At 40.9% G+C, this 24,813-nt stretch overlaps 1 protein-coding gene and 1 pseudogene across 4 annotated transcripts in view; one reads left to right on the forward strand and one right to left on the reverse strand.

Annotated features, from left to right (window-relative positions):
* Positions 1–24,813, forward strand: part of SLC16A12 (solute carrier family 16 member 12) — a 147,822-nt gene that overhangs the window by 65,065 nt on the left and 57,944 nt on the right. The gene's annotated exons all lie outside the window — the stretch shown is intronic.
* On the reverse strand, positions 760–1,754 carry LOC100343590 (homeobox protein NANOGP8-like; annotated as a pseudogene).

Consider the following 24,813-nt stretch of genomic DNA (forward strand, 5'->3'; position numbering starts at 1 on the left):
TAGATCTGAAATCAATTTTTTTGAATGGCATGACATGAAGGTTGTGGGGTTTTCCATTAATTTTAGTAAAACTTATATTTTGGGTATGTTTTTAGGGTGTTTATCATTTATTTCACCTTGTTTTCTTTGTTTCTTGAACTATTGATTAAATATTGGACATCCTGAATTAATTAACTAATTTTCTCATTCTTGATACTCTATATATTTATGTGTTTGTTTATTTTGTGGGATATTTCTTTGCTTTAACTTCCAATCCTATTACATTTTAAGCTTACACTATTTTATCTTTAATTTCAAGCATTTTTTAAGTTTCTAGATGCATCTTTCTTTATTTGTCTCTCTTCTTTTCTTTCTTTTAAAGTTCAATTGGTTATTTTATTTATTCATTATTAAGGCAGCCAAATTGGTAGTTATTATCATGATGCATCCAAATACAAAACATCTTTCTACAAATATTGGAGTAACGAGCTAACTAACAAATTAAAGTTTGTAGTAAAACACAGAACCAGAGACCAGAGGAAATTAATAAAGCAAACTATAGTTGAATTTGAACAATTGAGGCCTTCAATGAAGTCAAGCCTCCCAAATCTGAGAAAATAATTTTTCATTATATATCTTTACTTCCTGCTCCTAAGGCTAGATTCTAGATTCTAAAGCTCTCCAAACTAGAATTGTATCTACTCATGCATACCCAGAGATATCTTGCCATCTGTAGCAGCCAAGGTTATTGAACTGGCTTTGTATGACTCCAATCATACCTCATCTCCCAACTGACTTAAGAGACATAATGAGAACCAGATCATGAAAGCAGAGATCCACAAATAGGTCAGAAACAGCAATAGTCTCAAGAGAAAGCAAGCAGTGTAGCCAACCAGCGTACCCAGGCTGAAGTTGAATAATATACCCATCTTCAGTCTGCACATTCACAGAATAATGTAAGAGCAAATCTCTGGTTTGTGGGACATTGAAATGCTTGGTGGTTGGCTGTGCAATGTTCTGGCTTTCCCCAGAAGTTTTCATGACACCCTGCAAGTAACTGGCAGGAAAATTCTGCTGGGACTACATACAGGGCTGTAGAACATCCTCTCTGCAGTCAAAGAAGGGATTGTTCCAGGCTCAGAGCTAGCAGGTCTGATTGTCCCACAGTGGCTGCTCCAAGACTGACTGCTCCAGGTCTGGATGCTCCACAGGGGAAGGTTTCCAGATGTGTTCACCAGGCATCCTTGGTGGTAAGAAGAGCAGCAGCCTGGGTATTCTGCAAGGGCTGAGCCCTCCTGAGTCACACGGCTGATAGTTTTTGGCCAGTTGTTTCTCTGCCATCACTTGTATTGCATTCTTTGGTTCTGGAACAAGGTTCCAACCTGTTTGTGGCTAAGGTTCAGGATGTTGGAAAGTGTTTGCGTCTGCTGGAGGCTGAGATATATATGCTTCTGAAATCTGTCACTGAGGACACACAGCTGGGTATAGGAGAGCACGGTTCTGACCTTCTGCTTCTTCACTTTCTCTCTCCTCTCTGCAGAAATGGGTGCTTTTCCTCTGGGGCTACTGGAAGAATCAGGGCTGTCCTGCACGAGCAGATCCATGCAGGAATGAAGGGGAGAGGCCGTGCCTTTGTGGGACATCTCAGTAGATGGCATTTGCAAGGTTGGATGGTTTTAGGCAGGTCCAGGCATAATGGGCTTTGGTGTAGAGTCTTTAACATCAGCTTCTTCTGAGTCAGGCAGGCTTTGTGAACAAGCTGGGTCCACACTCATGTTATTGGGAAGGTGGGAAAAAATTCAAAGAGCTTACTGTAAGCTAAAACTTTAAGACTTAAGATTAAGACTTCAATAGTTAAAAAGTAGGTGGAAGATCTTAGAGAAATTTGAAACTTTCCAGAGGTAAAACTATCAGAAAAAGCCAGGATAAAGTGAAGACCCTCCTCAATAACAGAAGGCAACCAGTCCTATCCAGCTGATGTATCTTTCAAATAATTTTTGGTTCTTAGTTTGTGTGTTATCTTTGATCTCTCTGAATATTAATGATATTTTTTCTTGACCTTTTCATTCATGTCCTGAATTGTTCTTGTTTCCTCTTAGTTCCTTCCCTTCCTGATTCTCCCTATCCTATTTTATATGAAAAATTAATATGATTATTAATTTTATTGATAAACTAGCTTCTTAATTAATTGATCATAGTCAGTTGTCTATTCATTTTAGAATGAAACTGAGACAAATTGCATTGAAGAACGAACAACTCTTGATAGAGCTGTTGGTTGTGGTTCCTGAGCAACACTTCCAAGAGTTAGTGCTTTTTCTCATCTTGACCAATTTCTCCACAGACAGCTGTCAGCCCTTTTTCCTGGTGTCTAGAAGCCTAACTGCTGGTGTTCTTGGAGTCAGATTGGACCAAAGTTTGGGAACAGGGGTTTTCACCATTCAGTGTGTGTTGTTTATTTAATCCCCCTGTTTCCATATGGTACCCTCACCTTCCCAGGCTACCCTCAGCTGTGTCTGCCGTCTCCAGAAACAGGATGTAGTGTGTCCACAGAATAAATACCAGTTTTCTTCCAAAGATGGGAAGGCTAATTTCCTGAAAGGCAGAAACTTTTTTTTTAAATACTTTTTATTTATTTAATTGAGAGGTAGAGTTACAGTGAGAGGGAGAGACAGACAGAAAGGTCTTCCTTTCGTTGGTTCACTCCCCAAATGGCCACAATGGCTGGAGCTGTGCTGATCCAAAGCTAGGAGCCAGGTGCTTTCTCCTGGTCTCCCATGTGGGTGCAGGGGCCGAAGCACTTGGGCCATCTTCTACTGCTCTCCCAGGCCACAGCAGAGAGCTGGATTGGAAGAGGGGCAGCCAAGACCAGAACCAGCGTCCATATGGGATGCTGGTGCCACAGGTGGAGGGTTAACCTACTGCACCATGGACCTGGCCCCAAAAGGCAGAAACTTTTAAAACTCTCCTTCAATCCTATTTTTAGCTTCATACTGTATTTGCTGTCTTTAGTGATTCTCTGGTCTTCTCCACCCCTGGGCCTTTCTGGACTTTTCTGGACTTTTCCGGGCCTGCTTCTTTCCATTTCCCTTCTCTGTTAGATTAGGTTTAGGTGCTCTCTACTTTGCTAACTCAGAGACCATCGGTTCTTTCACATCCTTGCTTCTGAAATTTGGTGAAAAATCTGTACAATTTTTCTGAGCATTTGGGAAGCCTTTTTTTTTAACTTTTATTTAATGAATATAAATTTCCAAAGTACAGCTTATGGATTGCAATGGCTTCCCCCCCTATAACGTCCCTCCCACCCGCAACCCTCCCCTTTCCCACTCCCTCTCCCCGGGAAGCCTTCTTATATGACAAATTCCTGACTATGGCAGCATTGAGTCAGAATTTAAGCCATTTAAAACTTTTGATAAATACTATCAAATATCACTGCAAAAAAACTGAACCAATTAATATTCCTGTCGACAGTGTGTGTGAGATGGAACACGTGCTTTTCTTAACAAACTAACCACATGCCCTTTGTGAAGCTGGACCCTTGGATTTCTTTGATTTTTTAAAAACACTTCCTCTAGTTAATAATCTTTGCAGGCTTTCATATTAGGTAACTGAAAAACCCAGTAGTAAATATTACTATCCCAATTACTCAAGAAAAATATGTATTGTGTGGGTGATTAAATTAGTTTGCCAACAGGAACAGAAGAAACAGATTTTCTTGGATTTTTCTTTATTTCTACCATGTTTTTGTGGGCTCACAATTTTTCAGTTTCATAGAGTTTCAGAATCTTTAGCATTAGAGAAACCCAATACTGATTTTGTTTTAGTCTGCTTAGCCAAAATTTCTTTAGTAGGAACTCTTCATTTGTCTGTTTTGTTTTATAAATTCATTCTTCCAATCACCCTGCTTCTGACATTGCTATAGGCCCCTCTAATTATTTGAGTATTTGTGCAGAAAAATATGGAAATGTATTTGTTGCAGCCTATAAATACCAGCTGGTATGCCTGTGTGAGAAGAGCCAGGGACTGGGAGTTTGACAGCTCAGTTTTCATGTTGCTTGGTCACATATGTATTACTGCTGATCTTGCACAATCACATAGGTGTTGAGCTGTAATTATAAGACCTGGATAATGATGGCTTTAAAAATTAGTCAGGGCTATAAGGTAAAAGTGACAAATCAATCTCTAAGAGCAAAATATTAATCACTTTATTCATTTACCAGAGAACCTCAAGAGTGGACTTTAGATAGAGTTCAGTTCAGAGGTTTAAACAATTTCAGGAATATGTAATCAGCCTTCAATATTTGTGAGTTTCACATCTGCAAGTCCATCCTACAGCAGATTGAAAATACTGCATTAGCAAAAAAAATCCTTTGTACTGAATTTGTAGACTTTTTTCTTGTCATTTTTTCCTAAACAAAGAAAACAAGTATTTACATGAGATTTCTGTTGTATTAGGTACAAGCAATCTAAAGATGATTTAAAGTATACATGAGGATTTACATTAATTATATACAAGTACTATATCATTTTGTATAAAGGCCTTGAGCATTCATAGATTTCGGTTTCTGCAGAGACCAATCCCACAGTAGGAATGTTTGATGATTATTCTGTTCCTCACTCACTCCTACTCTTTCTTAGGTTGGCTTAATAAAGATATAAATGGCCACCAACACCTTTGTGATTACATTTGTGGACTTGGGAACTCTGTACAAAGAAGGCTCTTCCAAGGTATCCTAGCAAATGCCTGAGGGCTGACTCTTCTTGGTTTTACTCAAAGTGTGATGGCACCTTTGAAACAGCCCCTCATTTGTTGGTACTTATTTTGATGCTATCCATGAATTATTATGAACTTCTCTTGAATCCATTTATAGTTAAGTTGGTATTGCTTCTGGAGATGAGTTCTTTGATTATTTTGTAGGTGTCAGATACATGTTCATCCCCTCCCGCCTTTCTTTTTTGACAGGCAGAGTGGACAGTGAGAGAGAGAGACAGAGAGAAAGGTCTTCCTTTGCCGTTGGTTCACCCTCTAATGGCCGCCGCGGCCGGCACGCTGTGGCTGGCGCACCAAGCTGATCCAATGGCAGGAGCCAGGTACTTATCCTGGTCTCCCATGCAGGTGCAGGGCCCAAGGACTTGGGCCATCCTCCACTGCACTTCCCTGGCCACGGCAGAGAGCTGGACTGGAAGAGGGGCAACCGGGACAGAATCCGGCACCCCGACCGGGACTAGAACCCGGTGTGCTGGCGCCGCAAGGCGGAGGATTAGCCTAGTGAGCTGCGGCGCCGGCCTCATCCCCTTTTATGCCTTCCTTGCAGAATGTAGTAAAACTCCAACTTTATTTTTCATCTCCTACTTTCATTTTCAGACTTGTTCATTAAGGGTTGCTTTCTGCCATTTCTGCATGATGGCTTAGCTCCCAAGGCTCGTTGCAGAGAGCTGGATCAGAAGTAGAACATCTGGGATTCAAACCAACCCATGTGGGATGCTGCTTTACCATCCATGCTACAGTGCCAGCCCCTCTGCTCATTCTTAACAGTTAGTTCAAGACATAAACACAGCCTCAATTCAGAAATTAGATTACCCAACACACGCAAATATTAATAACTTAGAATTTAATGATAACTCTTACCTCCTCCCACAAGAGGACCTCTATAAAGTTGACTGTTTTCAGAGAAGGGGACTTGATCCTTCCCTCTTTTCCAGCTATATGTTTCATCTTTCCCAGCTTGCTATAATTTTTAAAAACTCTTCTAGAGCCTAGCTCAGTAGGAGAGGGGATTACACAAATAGGGCCCAATCTTACTTGGTATGTACACTGTTGACCCTTCAGCAAGTGGGTGATCTCATGTTTTGCTTTTTATTTTGGAGACTTCCTTGCTTGTGCCTTCTCAGCACAACACCTGTGAGTCGTGTAGCAGACCTCTTTTGGCTGGTTGCAACCCCTGCAGCTCTTGGTCCCCTCTTGGTTATGGACCCTTGCTGTTAGAAACTCATCCCCCGCCCAGAGCCCTTTTTGGAAGGACTACAATGGCTCCAGGCAGCTCTTTTTTTTTTTTTTTTTTCCAGCAAGATCTGCAACTGGCGCTTGGGAGACTCTCATGCACCCTTGATTCAGGGGAAGTGGGAGTGGAATTTCCTAAGTAATAAGAGTGATACAGAATCTTCTGCTGTAATATTTGGTTTCTGTCACCAGTTCCTGAAATAGCACTGGAGTGACAAAGTGAAGGAGCATCTTTTGTTATTCATAACAAGCCTTTCTCATCTATACTCCCATTGACGCTAATGAGATAACTTTTAGAAAGTTCTTTAGGATGAGGTTCTGGTTGCCAGGGGAACCATCCACATAATGAAAGGACTGGACTTTAAGCAACCACCCCTTCCTCTTGGCGGGCCGGGGTCAGGGGTGGCATGGCCTTGAAAGTTGAGTTGATATCCCTTTGTTGTGCAACACTTGGCTATCTGCACCCACTCTCTGGACTGCTCACCACAGCCAAACCAGAAGCAAGAGCCCTTCTCCATATGGACTGCCCTCCATTCCAAAGTTTTTCCTGATTTGTGTTACCCCATCCATCTTATCTCTAGCTAATGTAGGTTCCATGTAAATAACTTATACCTTTCTACCCTACAGTTTGTAAAAATGCTCTTAGTTTCAGTCTAACAGACATAATCCAACTGCCTTCTGCCCTGCATGCTGCAAGCTGTGGGAACTTGTCCCAGGACCTGGCCCTTTTTCTGGCTAACATTTATAATGGCTCAATAAACCTTTTATTTCCGATATCTTTCCATCTCAAGAGTTGGAGTTTAACATAAGTAAAGTGTTCTGTGAGTCCTTACTGTAGATCATTGAACCAGAGAAAGGGATTATGGGGCCCCCTGATCTTTGGGGGGGATTCTTGATTTCAATCTGGTCCCCCAGAAGTGAGAAGGGAGGCCTGGATTTGTGTTGGCATTGAAGTGAGGCAGTCTTGTGTGACTGAGCCCTTAACTCTGGATTTGACACTGATTCCAAATCCATAGTGTCAGAAGTGAATAGAATTATCTGACTTAACAGTTGGAGTGGAGAGTTTGAGAATCATGGAATACATGTAGTATTTTACATATAAGCTAAAAGGATTTCCTCTAGGCTTCAGGAGTTGTCAGCAGTTTCTCAGATTTAATTGTAAGTCTAGGTTCACAATGCTTACTCATTATGCTTTTAAAATCATCAAGTCCATCCATTTGGACTTATTTCTTTGTCCATTGACTAAAGACCCTAGTTTTCTTTAAAAAAAAAAAAAAACTTGTTTATTTAAGAGGGAGGGAGAGAGAGAGAGAGTGTGAGAGAGAGAGAGAGATCTGGTTCATTCACCTAATGTCTGCAACAGCCAGGGTCAGGCCAGGCTGAAGCTGGGAATTCAATTTGGTTCTTCCACATAAGTGGCAGGAATCCAACCATCACTGCTGCCAGCCAGAGTCCTTTGTTAGCAGGAAGCTGGAGACAGGAGCCAGAGCCAGGCATTGCTCTCTAATGTGGGATGTGGGAATCTTATTTTCTAGGCCAAATGTCTACCCTGAACCCTACATTTTAATTCCTCTTCATCTGAAGATCATTCATGTATTGAGTCATTTTCATTATCTATGACTCTTCTAGAATTGTTATATTTTTCTTGGTTTTCTTTTTTTATTTTTAAAAAAATTATTTAAAATTTTATTTAAGTTATACAAGTTTCATGTATTTAATATATTCAGATTTAGGAACATAGTGATTCTCCCCCCCCCTCCTGCCCATGCTCCAACCCTTCTTCCCACTCCCTCTCACATTCCCACTCTTAATTTTACAAAGATCTATTTTCAGTTTACTTAATGATTGTATAGTTAACTCTACACTAAGTAAAAGAGTTCAACAAATAGTATGAAGAAATAAAAAGCACTGTTCATCAACAGAAGAGACAAAGGCTGTAAATAATTATAAATCTCAAAATGTCCATTTCACTTCAATACATTACATTTTAGGTACTCTATTAGTTACCTCAGATAGGGAAAAACATGATATCTGTGTTTTGGGGACTGGCTTATTTCACTAAGTATGACAGTTTCCAGTTACGTTGATCTTGTTGCAAAAGATAGGATTTCATTTTTTACAGCTGTGTAGTACTCCATAGTATGTATAGACACACACACACACACATATATATACATATATATATATATATATATATATATAGCAAAATTTACTTATCCATTCAACAGTTAATGGACATCTGGATTGATTCCATATCTTTTTTTTTTTTTTTTTTTTTAAGGGAAAGGGTTTATTGGGGAACACCCTACAGACCGGAGTGAAGGGGTGGTGAAGGGAAAAGAGAGAAAGAGAATATAAGAGAGAAACAGAGAGGAGAGGAGCTAGCAAGGAGAAAAGATAGAGCGGAGAAGAGGAGAGAGGAGAGCAGAGCCAAGAGAGAAGAACCAAGAGCCAAGAGAACATGTGTTCAGGAACAGGCCCTTTTAAAACTTTGCCTGAGGGTGGGCAGGGAAGCAGGAGCAGTGAATCCCATTAGGATGAGGGTGGAGCCTGGCTCAGGTAGCTGGGCCATGCGGCCACCTGGCTAAAACTGCGCCAGTTTCCTAACATTCCCCCCTTTTGTTTTTTATAAAGCAGGATTTGTATGGGATTACATTAGTCCCAAAAGTCCAGGAGGGGTAGAGGGACGATGATCTGTCTTTAGAGCTACTTCCTGCTGACATGGGGCAACGAGGTACTCTTCGCTGTCATGGGGGGATGTCTCAAGCCGCTGTCTCCTGGGTGGGGAGCGGAGTATATCCCTGTAGCAGCATTTGGTTGACTGCCTGGTTGCTGAAGGCCTTCGTTTGTTCCATTATAACCTGCTGTAAACACTAAGACACTGTAGTATAAAAGACAGGGTGAGAATAGTAACCAATGACCCTAAGCATTAACCAGGTAATGAGAGGATTTCATAGAGAGGAAATGGGGGGGTCTCTGCACCCTTTTGGGGACAGGATGTGCTTTCAGCTGATTCCAGCCAAGACTGGGAGAAAGGTCACTTAACTTTTGCAGGTAGCTGGGCTTGTCTGTAGAGAAATTCTGAACAATCATACAAAATTAAGTGGGGAAGAGGACCATCAGTACACACAGTAGAGCCATTGGTGGTAGAGTAGAGGCTATGGTTACAAAGGAATGAGGCCCAAGTGGGCTAGCCAGGGTCTAGAACAAAGGACAGAATCATTATTAGAGGAGCTAAGAAAGGTTCTGTCTAAGCTACACATAAGTTTTCTGATTGAGAGGCAAATAGAACCTGACAGAAGGGGCTCGATTATAATCTGGTGGGCTTTAGACCTTATAAATTAAGAGGCCCAGACCTATCTCTTTACATAAGGTACATCCTAAGAGAGGTGTGAACCTCCTTGGGGAAGGCACCCTGTTGACTTCCATTACCTACCTGGCCAGGTAAAGGCAGGTGGCATCTCTATAACAGGAAATTTACAGTTCTGCCTGCAATGTTACTGACCCTACTTGGCCATTTCCTCAGTTGCAGTGGTCACTTTGGAAGCTGGGCTGAGTGAAGGGCTTTTCAGCTTAGAGCCAGTAAGATCTGTGGCTCTGACTTGGGCGTCCTTCGACTCCAGGGCAGTTCCATTTCCAGTTATCCAACTCGGCTGGCAGAGCTGACAGGGCTCTTCATAAGCTGACTTCTGCTAAAGCCCAGGCTTACCAGATTGAAAGCCACTGCAGGACTGGCCTGTTGGGTCTCCTTGAGGGCAGATCACTGTACAGAACAGCCATTAATAGGCCTGCCACCCATTGCTTCTGATGCTTAGCTTTCTTTTCCTCCTGGTTTTTGTTAAAGCAGACCTGAGGATGCAAGTCAAGGAGGAGCTCAAGTCCCATCTCTAATCTTGGTTCCATATCTTAACTACTGTGAATTGTGCTGTCATGAACATGGGTGTTGCTGTGGATTTGTTCTGCGTGGTGGGGGCAAGAGGCACAGAGTCATGACACAGACACGGGGAGTTGGATGAAAGTGGGCTAGAGGTGAGCAGCTCGCAGACTCGTTTATTTCAGTTGGTACAGCAGCTTATATAGCCAAGGAGCCAATCTGGTCAAAGGGGCAGTTTATGCCCTAACCATTCACTTCCTGTTGCCAGGCAGGCTCCTTTGCCAGGTGGGTTCTGAAGCCATTCCTGAGTAACTGACACTTGCTTGCCAGCGGCCATCTTGGCATGGCCTTCTCATTCCACCATATATGGGGATACAGATAACTCTTTCATATACAGATTTCTTTTGGTTTGGGTAAATTTCCAGGAGTGGGATGGCTGGACCCTATGGTAGATCTGTATTAATATTTCTGAGGTATCTCCACACTGTCTTCCACAGGGGTTTCACCTGTTTACATTCCTTACTGACAGTGGACTAGGTACCTTTTTCCCCACATCCTTGCCAGCATTAGTCATTTGTTGATTTCTGTATGAGAGCCATTCTAACTGGAGTGAGGTGAAACCTCCCCATGATTTTGATTTGCATTTACCTGATGGCTAGTGATGCTGAGCATTTTCTCAATTTTCTGTTGGCCATTTGATTTCCTCTTTTGAAAAATATACCTGTTGAAGCCCTTTGCCCATTTCTTAACTGGATTGTTTGTTTTGTTGTTGAATTTCTTGAACTCTGTAGATTCTGGATGTTAAGCCTAGTTTACAAATAATTTCTCCCATTCTGTTGGTGGTCTCTCCATTTTGCTGAGTGTTTCTTTTGCAGTATAGAAGTTTTTCAGCTTGATTTAATCCTATTTGTCAATTTTACCTTATAATGCCTTTGCTTCTGGGATCTTTTCCAATAAGTCTTTGCCTATGCCAATGTCTTGCAGAGTTTCCTCAATGTTTTCTAGTAATTTCATGGTACAGGTCATAGATTTAGCTCTTTGAATGGATTGTTGTGTAAGATGTAAGATATGGGTCTAGTTTCATAATACTGAAAGCAGAGATCCAGTTTATCCACCACTATTTGTCGAAGAGATTTTCCTTGCTCCAGAGATTGATTTTAGCTCCTTTGTCAAAGATAAGTTGGTTGTAGATGTGTGGGTTTATTTCTGGCATTTCTATTGTGTTCCATTGATCTATCCATCTGTTTTTGTACCAGTACCAGGTTGTTTTGATTATATCTGCCCTGTAATATTTCTTGAAATCTGGTATTGTGATGCCTCCAGCTTTGTTTTTGTTGTATAAAATTGCTTTAGCTATTCGGGGTCTCCTGTGTTTCCATTTGAATTTCATCATCTTTTTTTTCTATATCTGAGAGAAATGTCCTTAGTATTTTGTTTGATATCATATTGAATCTGTAAATTGCTTTCAGTAGTATGGACATTTTGATATTGATTCTCCCAATCCATGAAAATGGAAGATTTTTCCATTTTTTTGTGTTATTCTATATGTTTAATGTTTTGTAATTTTTCATCATAGAGATTTTTGACATCCTTAGTTAAATTTATTCCAAAGTATTTGATTTGTTTGTAGCTATTGTGTATGGGATTGATCTTAGAAGTTCTTTTTCAGCTGTGGCAATGTCTGTGTATACAAATTCTATTGATTTTTGTGTTGATTTTATAATCTGCCATTTTACCAAACTCTTCTATGAGTTCTGATAGTCTCTCAGTGGAGTCTTTTGGATCCTCTCTCTCTCTCTCTCTCTCTCTCTCTATATATATATATATATATATAATCATGTCATCTGCCAATAGGGATAATTTGACTTCCTCCTTCCCAATTTATATCCCTTTGATTTCTTTCTCTTGCCTAATGGCTCTGGCTAAAACTTCCAGGACTGTATTGAATAGCCATGAATGAGAGTGGGCATCGTTGTCTGGTTCTGGATCTCAATGGGAATGCTTACAACTTTTCCCAATTCAATATGATGCTGGCCGTGGGTTTGTCATAAATTGCCTTGATTGTATTGAGGAATGTTCCTTCTAAACACAATTTGCTTAGAATTTTCATCATGAAAGAGTGTTGTATTTTATCCAATGCTTTCTCTGCATCTGTTGAGATAATCATATGGTTTTTGTTCTTCTATTTATTAATGTGGTGTATCAAATTGATTGATTTGTGAATGTTGAAAAGTCCCTGCATACCAGGAATAAATCCCCCTTGGTCCAGGTGAATGATCTTTCTGATGTGTTATTGGATTCAATTAACTCATATTTAGTTGAGGATTTTTACGTCTATGTTCATCAGGAAAATTGGTCTGTAGTTTTCTCTCTCTGTTGCACCTTTTCTGGGTTTAGGAATCAAGGTGATGCTGGCTTCATAGAAAGAATTTGGAAGGATTCCTTCCCTTTCCATTGTTTTGAATAATTTGAGAAGTATTAGAGTTAGTTCTTTAAATGCCTGGTAGAATTAATCATTAAAGCCATCTGGTGCTGGGCTTTTTTTTGTTGGGAGGGTCTTTATTACTGATTCAATTTCTGTCTTGATTATTGGTCTGTTTAGGTTTTCTATGTCTTCATGGCTCAATTTAGGTAGGTTGTGTGTGTTCAGTAATCTATACATTTCTTCTAGGTTTCCTGATTTGTTAGCATACAGCTCTTTCTAGTAATTTCTGATAATTCTTTTTATTTCTGTGGTTTCTTTTGTTACATTTCCTTCTCTACTTCTTTTATTGATTTTGGGTCTTCTCCCTGTTTTTTATTTGTGTGTGTGTGAGTGTGTGTGTTGGACCAATAGTGTGTCATTTTGTTTATTTTTTTTCAAAAAAACAACTGATACTTTTTTTTGGTTTCAATTTTGTTTATTTACTCTCTAATTTTAATTATTTCTTTTGTCCTACTAGTTTTGAATTTGCTGTTGTTTTTCCAGTTCCTTGAGATGTACTGATGGCTTATTTATTTAGTACCTTCCCAGTTTCTTCATATAGGCACCTGTTGCTATAAACGTCTCTCTTAACACTGCTTTTGCTGTATCCCACGTGTTTTGATATGTTGTATTGTCGTCTTCGTCTTCATTCATTTCTGGAAATTTTTTGATTTCTCTTTTGATTTCTTCAATGACCAACTGTTCATTCAGGAGCATGTTGTTCAGTCTCCATTAGTTTGCTTATGTTCTAGAGATTCTTGAGTTGTTGATTTCCAGCTTCATTCCATGTGGTCAGAGAAGATGCATAGTATGATTTCAATTTTTTTGAATTTGCTAAGATTTGTTTTATAGTCCAGCATGTGGTCTATCCTAGAGAAAGTTCCATGCACTGGTGAGAATAGTATGTATTCTACAACTGTAGGATGAAAAGTTCTGTAGATATCTGTTAGGTCCATTTGGTCTATAGTGTTGATTAACTGTGTGGTTTCCTTATTGATTTTCTGTCTGGGTAATCTGTCCTTTGCTGAAAGTGGGGTGTTGAAGTCCCTCATTATTATTGCAATATCTATGTCTCCCTTTAGATTCATTAATTAATTTATTTTAAGTAAGCAGGCACCCTGTAACTGGGTACATATATATTTATTGTATTCACATCATCCTGTTGAATTAATTCCTTAACCATTACATAGTGCACTTCTTTGTCTCTTTTAACAGTTTTTATCTTAAAGTCTATTTTGTCTGATATTAAGGAAGCAGCACTTTCCTTTTTTTTTTTTTTTTTTTTTTTTTTTTTTTTTTTTTTTTTTGCTTTCCATTAGCTTGGAATCTCTTTTTGCATCCTTTCACTTTAAGTCTGTGTATATCTTTGTTGGTTAGATGTGTTTCTTGTAAGCACCAAATAAATGGATGTGGTTTTTCAATCTATTCAGCCAGTCTGCATCTTCTATTGGAGAGTTAAGGCCATTTATATTCCACATGACTATTGATAAGTAATGACTTGGCACTGCCATTTTTTCCATAAATATTCTTATGTTTACTTTGGGTTTCTTTTATACTTTTATTAGGGGTATTTTCTGCCTTTACCTTCTTTTGTAGTGATACCATGTTTCTGTGTTTCTGTGCGTAACACATTCTTAAGTATCTCTTGTATGGCTGGACAAGTGGTGACAAATCTTTCAATTTCTATTTGTTATTGAAGGTTTTTATTTCACCTTCATTCATAAATGACAGCTTTGCAAGAAACAGTATTCTAGGTTGACAGTTTTTTTCTCTTAAGACTTGGAATATATCTCGCCATTCTCTCCTACCCTGTAGTGTTTCTGATGAGAAGTCCACTGTGAATCTAATTGGACATCCTCTGAAAGTAATCCTGCATTTCTCTCATGTACATTTTAGAAACTTTTCTTTATATTTTACTGTGGAGAGTTTGACTACAACGTGCTGTGGTGATATCTTTTCTGATCATGTCTATTAGGAGTTCTATGTGCTTCCTGTACTTGGATATACCTTTCTTTCTTTCTTTATTTGAAAGTCAGAGTTATGCAGAAAGAAGAGAGGCAGAGAAAGAGAGAGAGAGGACCTCCATCCAATGGTTCACTCCCCAATTGGCCGTAATGACTGGAACTGCACTGAGCCGAAGCCAGGAGCCAGGAGCCAGGAGCCAGGAGCCAGGAGCTTCTTCTGGGTCTCCCATGCAGGTGCAGGGGCCCAAGAACTTGGGCTATCTTCTACTGCTTTCCCAGATCATAGCAGAGAGCTGGATGGGAAGTGGAGCAGCCAGGTCTCGAACCGGCACCCATATGGGATGCCGGCACTTCAGGCCAGAGTGTTAACTCGCTGCGCCACAGCGCCGGCCCCTGGATATACCTTTCTTTCTCCAAATTAGGGAAGTTTTCTGTAATTATTTCACTAAATAGGCCTTCTAATCCATTCTCTATTTTCACACTCAGGAACTCCTAAGACCCATATGTTGGGTCATTTAAATTTATCCCATAAATCTCCAATAGTGTTTTGAAGTTTTCTAATTTCTTGTGTTTTTTTTTTGCCTTTGTTTTGGTCCTATTTAAAAATTTGTTTTCTAGCTTGGATAGCCTTTCTTGTGCCTCACCAAGTCTGTTGTTAATGCTTTCCTCCACATTTTTTATTTGATCTATTGAATTCTTAATTTCTAGTATTTTGTTTTGATTTCTCTTTAAAATCTGTTTTATGGGAAAAATTTTCATTCATATCATGTATGGATTTCTTTAGTTTGTGGATTTACTTTTTATTACCTCTCTATGATCAATTTTTTAATTCCTTTTCTGTCATTTCATTAATTTCTTCATTTTCACATTCTATTATTGAAATGTTGTATTCCTTTGGAGGGGGTTCATGGTGTCTTCCTTATTCTTGTTTCTTGAATTGCTGCATTTATTATTTGGCATTTGTGGATATACTCATTGGTTTCTTCCTTGTTTTTTCCATGTGATGATTTTTTTATCTTTAGACTATTCCTCTGTGGATTAGTGGAATGCCTACATTTTCATTGAATACCTAGAGGTGTGTGGTGGTGTGGTCCAGGGGCTCTGTTCAGTGCTCCAGGGTGAAGGGAGTATCCAAGGTGACACCCAGATTGGGCATGATAAATCTCATTTTTTTTTTAATCAAAGGGGAGGTTTGTTCTGCTCTGTTGGCGTAGTCTCAACTCACCTCCTCTCCTCAAAGAAGACATGCCTGGGAGCTAGCCCCAGTGGCTATAATATTAGTCTGCCCAGCCGCATGAACCACACAAAGAATCTGTGTAGTCCTTGGTGTGAGCACAGATTCCACAGCAGTGACCCTCACCAGGGAATCAGGGAGTCTTGAGCATGTAGAGACTCCCACAGTGACTGCCCAAAGGCCATCTGAGCCCTCCCACGTGGCCACAGTGTTTTCTTTCTTTCTTTTCTAGTAGTTTTTTAAAAGTTTTATTTCATTTATTTGAAAGAGTTACATAGATAAGTAGAGACAGAGAGGTCTTCCATCCTCTGGTTCACTCCCCATATGGCCACAACGGCCAGAGCTGCCAATCCGAAGCCAGGAGCCAGGAGCTTCTTCCGGGTCTTCCACATGGGTTCAGGGGCCCAAAGACTTGGGCCATCTTTTGCTGCTTTTCCAGGCCATAGCACAGAGCTCGATATGAAGAGGAGCAGCCAGGACTAGAGCAGCACCCATATGGGTTGCCGGCGATTCACGCCAGGGCTTTAACCTACTGCATCCCAGCACCGGCCCCTGCAGTGTTTCCACAGTCCAGCACACAAGCCTCCCACAGTCACAAGCACCCAGCCCCTTGTCAGTTCTCCCCACCAGACAGGCATCTCTGCTCGGCTGGTTGCAGGGCATGGGGACATGAACTGATACAGCTGTTACATATGTCCAAAATGGTGCCTGCCCTCTATCAGCTTGCTACAGGATGCAGTGCAGGGTGGTCAGAGAGAGAGAAATGAGCCCTCCCCCTCTTTTTCTCCTCTACTTTGGCAGGTACACTGTCCCCCACAGGGCCCCAAGCCAGACTCACACCAGGCTCTTCCTGCAGCTTTATTGCCAGTGGCTTGGGCTGCTGAAGAGTGGTCTCTTCTCACTCCAGAGACGATACTGAGGTTCTTAGTGGCTGGGGTCCTGAGTTGTGTGTGTCCATACCCTCCAAAGAGGTCCACAGTGTCCCTCTAATTTGTGTGGAGTTTCCTCTGACACTTTTTCCCTAACTCTTCCCTGAGACTGCACTCTCTCCCCTTTTTAAAAACTATCTTCTTCTAGACTAGATCAGTAAGCTTCCTCCCTATTCCACCGTCTTAATCTTCCATCGGTTCTTAAATTCTTATGGACATACCTGTAGAGCTGGCTCTGACATCCTCTTCTGAATGACTGTAATGTGTGTGACCCCCTTAATATTGGCCCACAAGCAAATGCTCAAAACTAGTAGCCACTCTTGATTTATGGAATTAAAATGCTGAGTTATCTTTTGGTAGTGCCATTCTGGACATTTCCTTTAAATACCCAATAGTCAGCTAGACTGTTTCCCCTTAGAAACACTGGTTGCCTTATCCTAACATCATCATGCTCCTTCACAGAAATCTAACCCTTTGTACAGATCTCACAGAGCTCACAGCTTTCTGCCCCATGGACTGTGACAAGAATTCATATCCCCCAGCCATTTGAAGTGCTGCTTGTTGGCAGCGAAAGGGTCTGTGTTTCATCCCATAGTTTTAACCTGAGTATCTTTTGACCTCCAGGGATCAATTCAGTACCAATAAGCCACAAACTCCTCTTCTGGAACACTAGGTTTCTATTCTAGTCTTGTCTTCGACTTGCTAACTACAAAAGCAAAATCAGTTTTTTCTTCCAAGAGTCACTAGTTTAGAAAACAAAAGGAGAGAAAGCAAGAATTAAGATATGCAGGAGGCATCTGTTTTTATAATATTCCTTTCTTCGCCTTTGTTTTCTAGATTTCTTTCTATTACATGTAATGGTCATAAATTGATTACATATTTGACTCAGTTTAATGATGCTTTTATGAACCCTAAATCTCCTCTGATTTAAGTGATGAGGGAATTCATTGCTCAATCTTTGTAGACTTTTCTGTTTTAAATAAGAAAATAATTAAACCATGCAGGGTTTTCTAAAAACAAGCAGACCCTCCTCAGTGCCAGGAAGTGAGTTTGTTGCCTAACAACCCTGCGAAACTCATACCATTTTCCCCATAATATAGAAAGGGGGAGCTGAGGAGCTTACTGATTAAGAACTAATTTGGCTAATAGCCATTGTTGCAGAGATGTCTGCCTCTGGTTAGGTTTGTTTCACATCTTGGGGAAGTGATACTTGTTGAATGTACCCTATCATGGATTTTTACTGAAAGGCCAAAGTTCTGACTGCATAGTGATGGTTTGCCAAGGAAATATAGATTCCCAAAGGTACTTTTCTTCTATCCATTCAGAGGATGAATTAAGCTCAGTACACTCACAGATATACACATCGGTATTAAAACTGTATATCCTGAGGCGTCTTTCAAAGCTGTTTCCACTGAAGTTAATTTATTAATTTCCCCAGTGTGCACCTGCTGATCTAGTTAGTTCAATCTCTGCACAGAAACACATTGTGCTTACTGGCGCTTTGTTGCTCTGACTCAGTCTTTCTTTCACCTTGTTGTTCTTTATCTTTCCCTCTGTTTCTCCGCATGCCTTCTCAACCTCTGTGCATTTTCATACACTGCCTGCCCTGCCTGAATCACTCTTCTTGCCTCCTGGAGTTGTGCTCCCCAAAGCCTTTCTCCAGTATCTTCGGTGTTCAGGTAACATAAACCCATTAAATTGATATTAGAAAAGGGGGACTTCTGTGGGACAATATGTGAAGAGGAAGAACATGGCCTTGCTGTGGTTTGGATGTGGTCTGTTCCCCATGTATTGTGTTCTGTCCATGTACTGGAGGCTTGGTCCCTAATGTGACAATGTGGGAGCTGATGGGTGCTTTAAGAGGCTGGGGCCTACTTGGGAGGTACTTAGATCAATGGGAATTTGACCCTGCAAGACATTAACTAGTTCCCACATGATCCCCTGGTAATTCTCACTAGAGATTGGTATATAGCATGTGCCTTTGCTGCTACCTGGAAGATGTCTAATTATATTTTGTGCAACTCTTATGTAACTTTTCCATTGTCTTTAGCATGTAGTGATCTTATTTATGAAGTGTATGGTTTTAAATATCTAAGTGGTATGTGAAATGACTTGTTTTAAAGGAATAAATGAAGTTAAAAAAACATACAAGAGAACAAAGCATGAGCCCAGCCTCACCCAACCTCTCTCTGGCTTCCTGCTTGGCAATATAATTCTCTCACTCCCACATGCACTCCCATCATAACAATGTGCTTGGGGAGGTACAGACAAGGGGAGGCCCTTGTAAGAGCCTGCACCATGCTGTTTGGATTTTCAGCTTCTAAAACAGTGAGCTAAAAAGCATCATTTATTTGTGAAGTTAGCCTTGGGTATTTCATTGCACTAGTGCAAAATGGCCCTAAGTGCAAGGAACCTGGGTCCAGAAGAGCCATTAGGCTTCATGAGTGTGGTAGAACCCCCAAAGCCTGGATCTGCTTGCCTGAGTGCTGCAAGCTAATCATTGACTTAGGGCGTGGGGAAGAAAGTAGGCACTCATTGCAAAGTGCACAGCATGGACTGGGCAGCTACTGCTTAATTCTGAGATGTCTCAAGGAGTTCAAGGTAAAGTGTCTTACAGATTAAAGTTGGGGTAGACAGCTGTGTGTTCAGCTTACTTATAGGTCACTGGTTGGTCTGCAGTACTTATAGCCCTCCTTTGATTGGCCAACAATGTCATGTTCTTTGGGGGAATTTTGTTGGTGGAAATGTGGGTTTCAGTCAGTTAGGTGATAGTTACTTCTTCCTCAGGGCCTGAGGTTCCTGGAAAAACTTTTGAGACAAGAAGGAACATCAAGATGTTATCTATAGGAGATACATGACCATATGAGTCATGTAATCAGTGACTCTGAAGGGCTGGCTGAACCATACTTTTAACTGAGTGAGTTAATTGTAGTAAGAGGTTGATTTGCAAAGAAATGGTAAGCTAAGGAAGGGCTGTGGAAAAACTGTGGGAGTCCAGGGCTTGATAGTATCTGGGCACTGGATAGGGGTTCAGTTCATGAGATTGGAATCAGGACCTGAGGAACCATTGGAACCAGCTCAGCTAATTTCTCCATCTCACCCTCTCTTTGGTTCCACGTGGTTTCTTGCCCTGGATCTAGAGTTTCTCAGCTTTGTCACTATTGATGATTGGGGCCAGATAATTTTTTAAGGGATGTTTTGTGCATTGTAGGGTGTTCAGCAGCATTCCTGGCTTTGGCTCATGTACACCCTGATTGTTATGACTAAATAAACCTTGAACTGCCAGCTTGCACCTGGTTGAGAACCACTGGTCCATATGAAGCTGCTTTCATGTTCCCCTGGATTTGGCTCCTTTGTGTAAATGGCAGAAGGTGGCCCCCTAGTCCTGGCTCTACCACACTTCTCAACACCAACCTGACTCAATTGCTCCATTTCCTGATTCCCAGATCCAAAGATGTAGAATCCAGGAGCTAACCTAGCCTTTGGATTGGTCTCTGGGAATGGGGTGTGGATTCCTTGTCCAATCCACAGGACCAGGGAGGTGCAGATACATAGCAGTCAGCATGAATCTGGCAATGGCTAAAGATGTTGGTTGTCACAATCAGGGAGTGTATGGACAAAGGCCAGGGATTCTGCTAAGTAGCCTACAATGCCCAGAACATCACTAAACATTTTGTTTTTGGCGCAAATCTAAAAATCTGATAGGATTTGTGTCCTCATGTTGTATGTATTTCTTGTTGCTGATAATACAATACCACAGACCAGGTAAGTTATTAAGAAAAGAGATTTATTTTGGCTGAAATTTCTGGTCCAAGTGTGGGGTCCGGGGTACATGTAATGATGGCTTTGTTGCTGGCAGAGTCCTGAGGCAGCACAGGGCATTATAGAGTGAATATCAGAGAATATGTGAGAGACCAAAGCAAACCAACATTTCTAGCAGACCTTCCATCAAGATAACCCATGAATGTCTTAATAACATGAATGGACTCCATTCTTGAGAGCAGAAGTCCCTTCCTACAAAGCAAGAATCATTCTGTGAAGCTGAATTTCCCTTGTAGCTGAATGTGTACTCCATTAAGCACCCAATAGCCCAGATCTGTATGGGAAAAAAAGCTAAAAAATATTTTGAAGAAGCAATGTCTCCTTAAGCAGAACCTAAATAACTGATGGAGTTGGTACCATGCAGGGGTTAGGAGCTCTGGCTTTGGAGCCAGACTGTTAGGGCTCACAGCGACTGTCCCACATAGTAGCAGTTACTTGGACAGGCTCTCTTTGCCCAATGTCTTCACGGTAGTGTCAAAAGACACGATGATGACAATTTCATTTAAAGATCTTATTTGGCTTTATTTCCATTCTAAGATAGGGTAACACCTCGTAAAACTGAATAAATATTCTGATGAGCTGAGCAGAAATTGGTTTATAGACAGAGAAAGGCAGCAGAGAGCAGAAACAAAAAGTAAAAGCACATTAGTCATTTCAAGGTTCCTTGTAAGGTAGGGATAGGGAGACTGAGCAAAGGGAAAACACTGATTAGTTAACACTGGGGCACTTCACGTTGCCTTTTTGTGTAAAGTTTGAAGCGGAAGGAATGTTAGTATCATACCATTCTAAATTGGCCTGTTGGAAAATTTGGATATTGTCTAATTCTGATTTCTTTCAAGATCAGATAAATAAGTTAGTTTCAGCTTAGTGATGTATGATTCCAGTTTGATTTTTTTTGAAAGGCAGAGTTAGACAGTGAAAGAGAAAGACAGAGAGAAAGGTCTTCCTTCTGTTGGTTCACCCACAAATGGCTGCTACAGCCGGCGTGCTGCGCCAATCCGAAGCCAGGAGCCAGGTCGATTTTGATTTTTAGCTTAGTCTGTAGGGGCATAGTGGAGGTGCTTTTGTCCAAAAAGATGGCCTCTTATCATTTTTCTTTAATAGTGGCAGTAATGATAATAATAGTTACAATTTGGATGCCACTCATTAGATATGACAAGTACTGTTTTAAAGGTGTTAATTCAATGAACTTAATTCACATTGCTGTGAGTTTAAGTTTTTTTTTTTTTTTCCAGAAGACTTTAGGACCAGATGTTTTGTTACAGGATGTAGAACAGAAATTTGTAATCTCCCAGTAGACTCCGAGGAAGTTCCCTGTAATCAACTACAAGTGATTCTACAATGAAATATATCAATGTTCTACTAGGAGAGATCTGTAAAAACTATCAATAATTTAGGTCTTCTCACCAAATATGTATGCTACCAATTTTTGGAAAAATAGGGGTTTCAGAAGCTTTTCAGAATTGTACCTTTGTAGTTTATTTGCATTTTATAATTGAGGAAACTTGGTTCAGGGAGACTGAGTAACTTGACCAAGACTACACAGCTAGAAGTGCGGAAGCTGAGATTTGACGCCAAAGCCCTGTGCTCTTGACTGCAGTGTTGCACAACCTCACATCGGAGGGTGGTTGTGAGGATGAACTGAGCTCACACATACAAAAAACACAAGGATCAGGCCATGGCATGTAGTGAATGCTATTCAAGCATTAATTATTAGCATGACTTTCTGCATTCTAAGGGGTTGCTATGATTTATTATTGCTGCGGCTGAAAAATGCAGTGATGCATGCGGTTCATTAGGGCAGAGTTTTTCCAGCCTCTCTTGGGGAGGTAGATCTCAAAAATCACCATCTTTCTAAACTGCGTTGAAGATAGCCTTCGGCTGTCCCTGGCTATGGTCACTCTGGGCCATGGGCTCCCAAGCCTCAGCCCAACTGCCCTGTGAACTGAGGGATCCTGTTATGGTCTGAATTGTGTCCTTCCGAAGGCTTTGGCCGAAGCCCTAACCCCAGTGTGACTATGTCTGGAGATGAGGCCTCTACGAAAGTCAATTGATAAAGTGAATTGTTAGTTGAGGTCCATACAGGTGGTCCCTGATCTGCTAGGATTAGTGTCTTGTGTCTTAGTCCATTTTCTTTTGCTAATAACAAAACACCACAGAACAGATAAACAAAATTTGGCTCATAGTTCTGGTCCAAGGTCAAGGAGGAGCCATACCTAGTGACGGCCTTCTTGTTGGTAGAGTCCTGGGCCAGGGCAGAGCATCACACAGCCAGAGACAGCGAGTGCACGAGAGACTGAGCCAAACCAGCTTTTATGGCAACCTACCCACTCTGGCAATAGACCATTAATTCATTTATCGCATAAATGGAGGGCATTAGCTCTGTCACCTCAAGGTCTCACCTCTTAATCCCTCATAATGGGGATTAAATTTCAGCAAGAGTCTCAGAGGGGATGAACTGTATTCAAACTGCAGCCCCTTATAAGAGACAGCAGAAGATTCATGCCCACCCTGCCTTCATTCCCTGGTCTGAGGCAAACTCATGTGAGGACGTAGCTGCCTGCAAGCCAGAAGGAGAGCTCTCATCAGGAACTGGATTTGTTGGCCTTTAAATCACAGACTTAACACCTCCAGATCTGTGAGAAGCTATGTCTCTGCCATTTTAGCCATCCAGGGTGTGGTGTTCTGCTGTAGTAGCCTGAGCAGACTGACATAGATCTATATCACACCTGTGGCCTGGCTCAGAAATTGGGGAGCTCTGCCTTAGGGTGCGTTGATGTGTTTGCCTCCAGACAAAATGATTTCAAGCTGTTGGATTTTCTGGGTCTTGTCTTTTCTTTTTTTCCCCTCTTGATCTGCTTTATTGTTGTTAAACACCCTTTCTTAAAAAAATATTTTATTGGGGCAGCGCTGTGGCGTAGTAGGTTAAGCCTCTGCCTGCAGCTCCGGCATCCCATATGGGTACTTGTTCTAGTCCTGGCTGCTCCGCTTTGAATCCAGCTACCTGTTGAGGGCCTGGGAAAGCAGTGGAAGATGGCCCAAGTGCCTGGGGTCCTGCACCCATGTGGGAGAACTGGAAGAAGCTCCTGGCTCCTGGCTTTGACCTGGCCCAGCCATCTAGGGAGTGAGCCAGCAGATGGAAGATTTTCTCTCTCTCATTCCCTGCCCCCATCTTTCTAACTCTTTCAAATAAATAAATAAATCTTTTAAAAGTTTTAAATTATATATATATATATGATAGGATATTACTCAGCCATTAAAAAAAATGAAATCCTGACATTTGCAACAAAATGTATGCAGCTGGAGATCATTAGGCTAAGTGAAATAAGACAGACCCAAAAAGACAAATACCATATGTTATTTGTGGTAGTAAATACATAGAGAGGGTATAAAAATTGTGTTTACTTCATATCATTTAGTGTATAGTTATAAATATTGCTTGGCTGGATCATACTATGTAAATAACAATATATTCTTCTTTCCCACATTAAAAAAAAGAAATAGAGAGAAGAGAAAAGTAAGGACTTTTAAGGTACCAGTAATGTGGTGTTCTTAATTTGGATATTGGTTATGAGTATGATCAGAGGACCAAAAACTATATACTTAATCAGCATTTCTTAGTATGCATACTGTATTTCAATAAAACACTTTTAAATATTTATTTATTTATTTGAGAGGAAAAGTTATAGACATTGAAAGGGAGAGACACAGAGAGAGGTCTTTCATCTGATGGTTCACACCCCAAATGGCTGTAATGGCTGGAGCTGGGATGATCTGAATTCAGATCACATGGGTCTCTTCACATGAGTGCAGGGGCCCAAGCACTTAGGCCATCTTCTGCTGCCTTCCAGGTCATTGGCTGGGAGCTGGACCAAAAGTGGAGCAACTGGAACAAAATCTAGCACCCATATGGGATGTCAGTGTTGTAGGCAGGGACTTTACTTGATATAACACAGCACTGGCCCCATATCACATTTTCTTTATGCAATCATCAGTTGATGGACATCTAGGCTGATTCCGTATCTTAGCCATTATGAATTGAGCTGCTAGAAACAAGGGAGTGCAGATAATTCTCATAGGCTGATTTCATTTCCTTTGGATGTATTTCTGGGGGGGATAGCTGGGTCATATCATAGATCTATTTTCAGTTTTCTGAGGAATCTCCATGCTGTTTTCCATAATGATTGTACCAGTTTGTATTCCCACCCACAGTCTATTAGGGTACTTTTTTCTCTACATCTTTGCCAATTTTGGTATTTTTTGATTTTTGGATGATGGCCATTCTAATGTTGTCACACATACAACTTTGACTTCTCATACTTGATTACAGATTTGTCTGATACTTCCTCCCATATCATGATCGCAGTATATTGTTGGGCCTGAAACTCAGGAAATCTAACTTGCTAGCATAGAACATACATGAACGTATATTGAGTACACTGGCCTTTAGAGGACTTCTAAGAATGAAGTATGTTAACTTTGTCATGTAATCAGCAGCCATCGGCAGCCTTTTTTTTTTTTTTTTTTTGCTGTTTTGAATTGGTGTGTT

The sequence above is a fragment of the Oryctolagus cuniculus genome, chromosome 15, assembly GCF_051225735.1.
Source record: "Oryctolagus cuniculus isolate XC-2025 breed Fujian yellow rabbit chromosome 15, ASM5122573v1, whole genome shotgun sequence".
In the NCBI taxonomy this organism is placed as follows: domain Eukaryota; kingdom Metazoa; phylum Chordata; class Mammalia; order Lagomorpha; family Leporidae; genus Oryctolagus; species Oryctolagus cuniculus.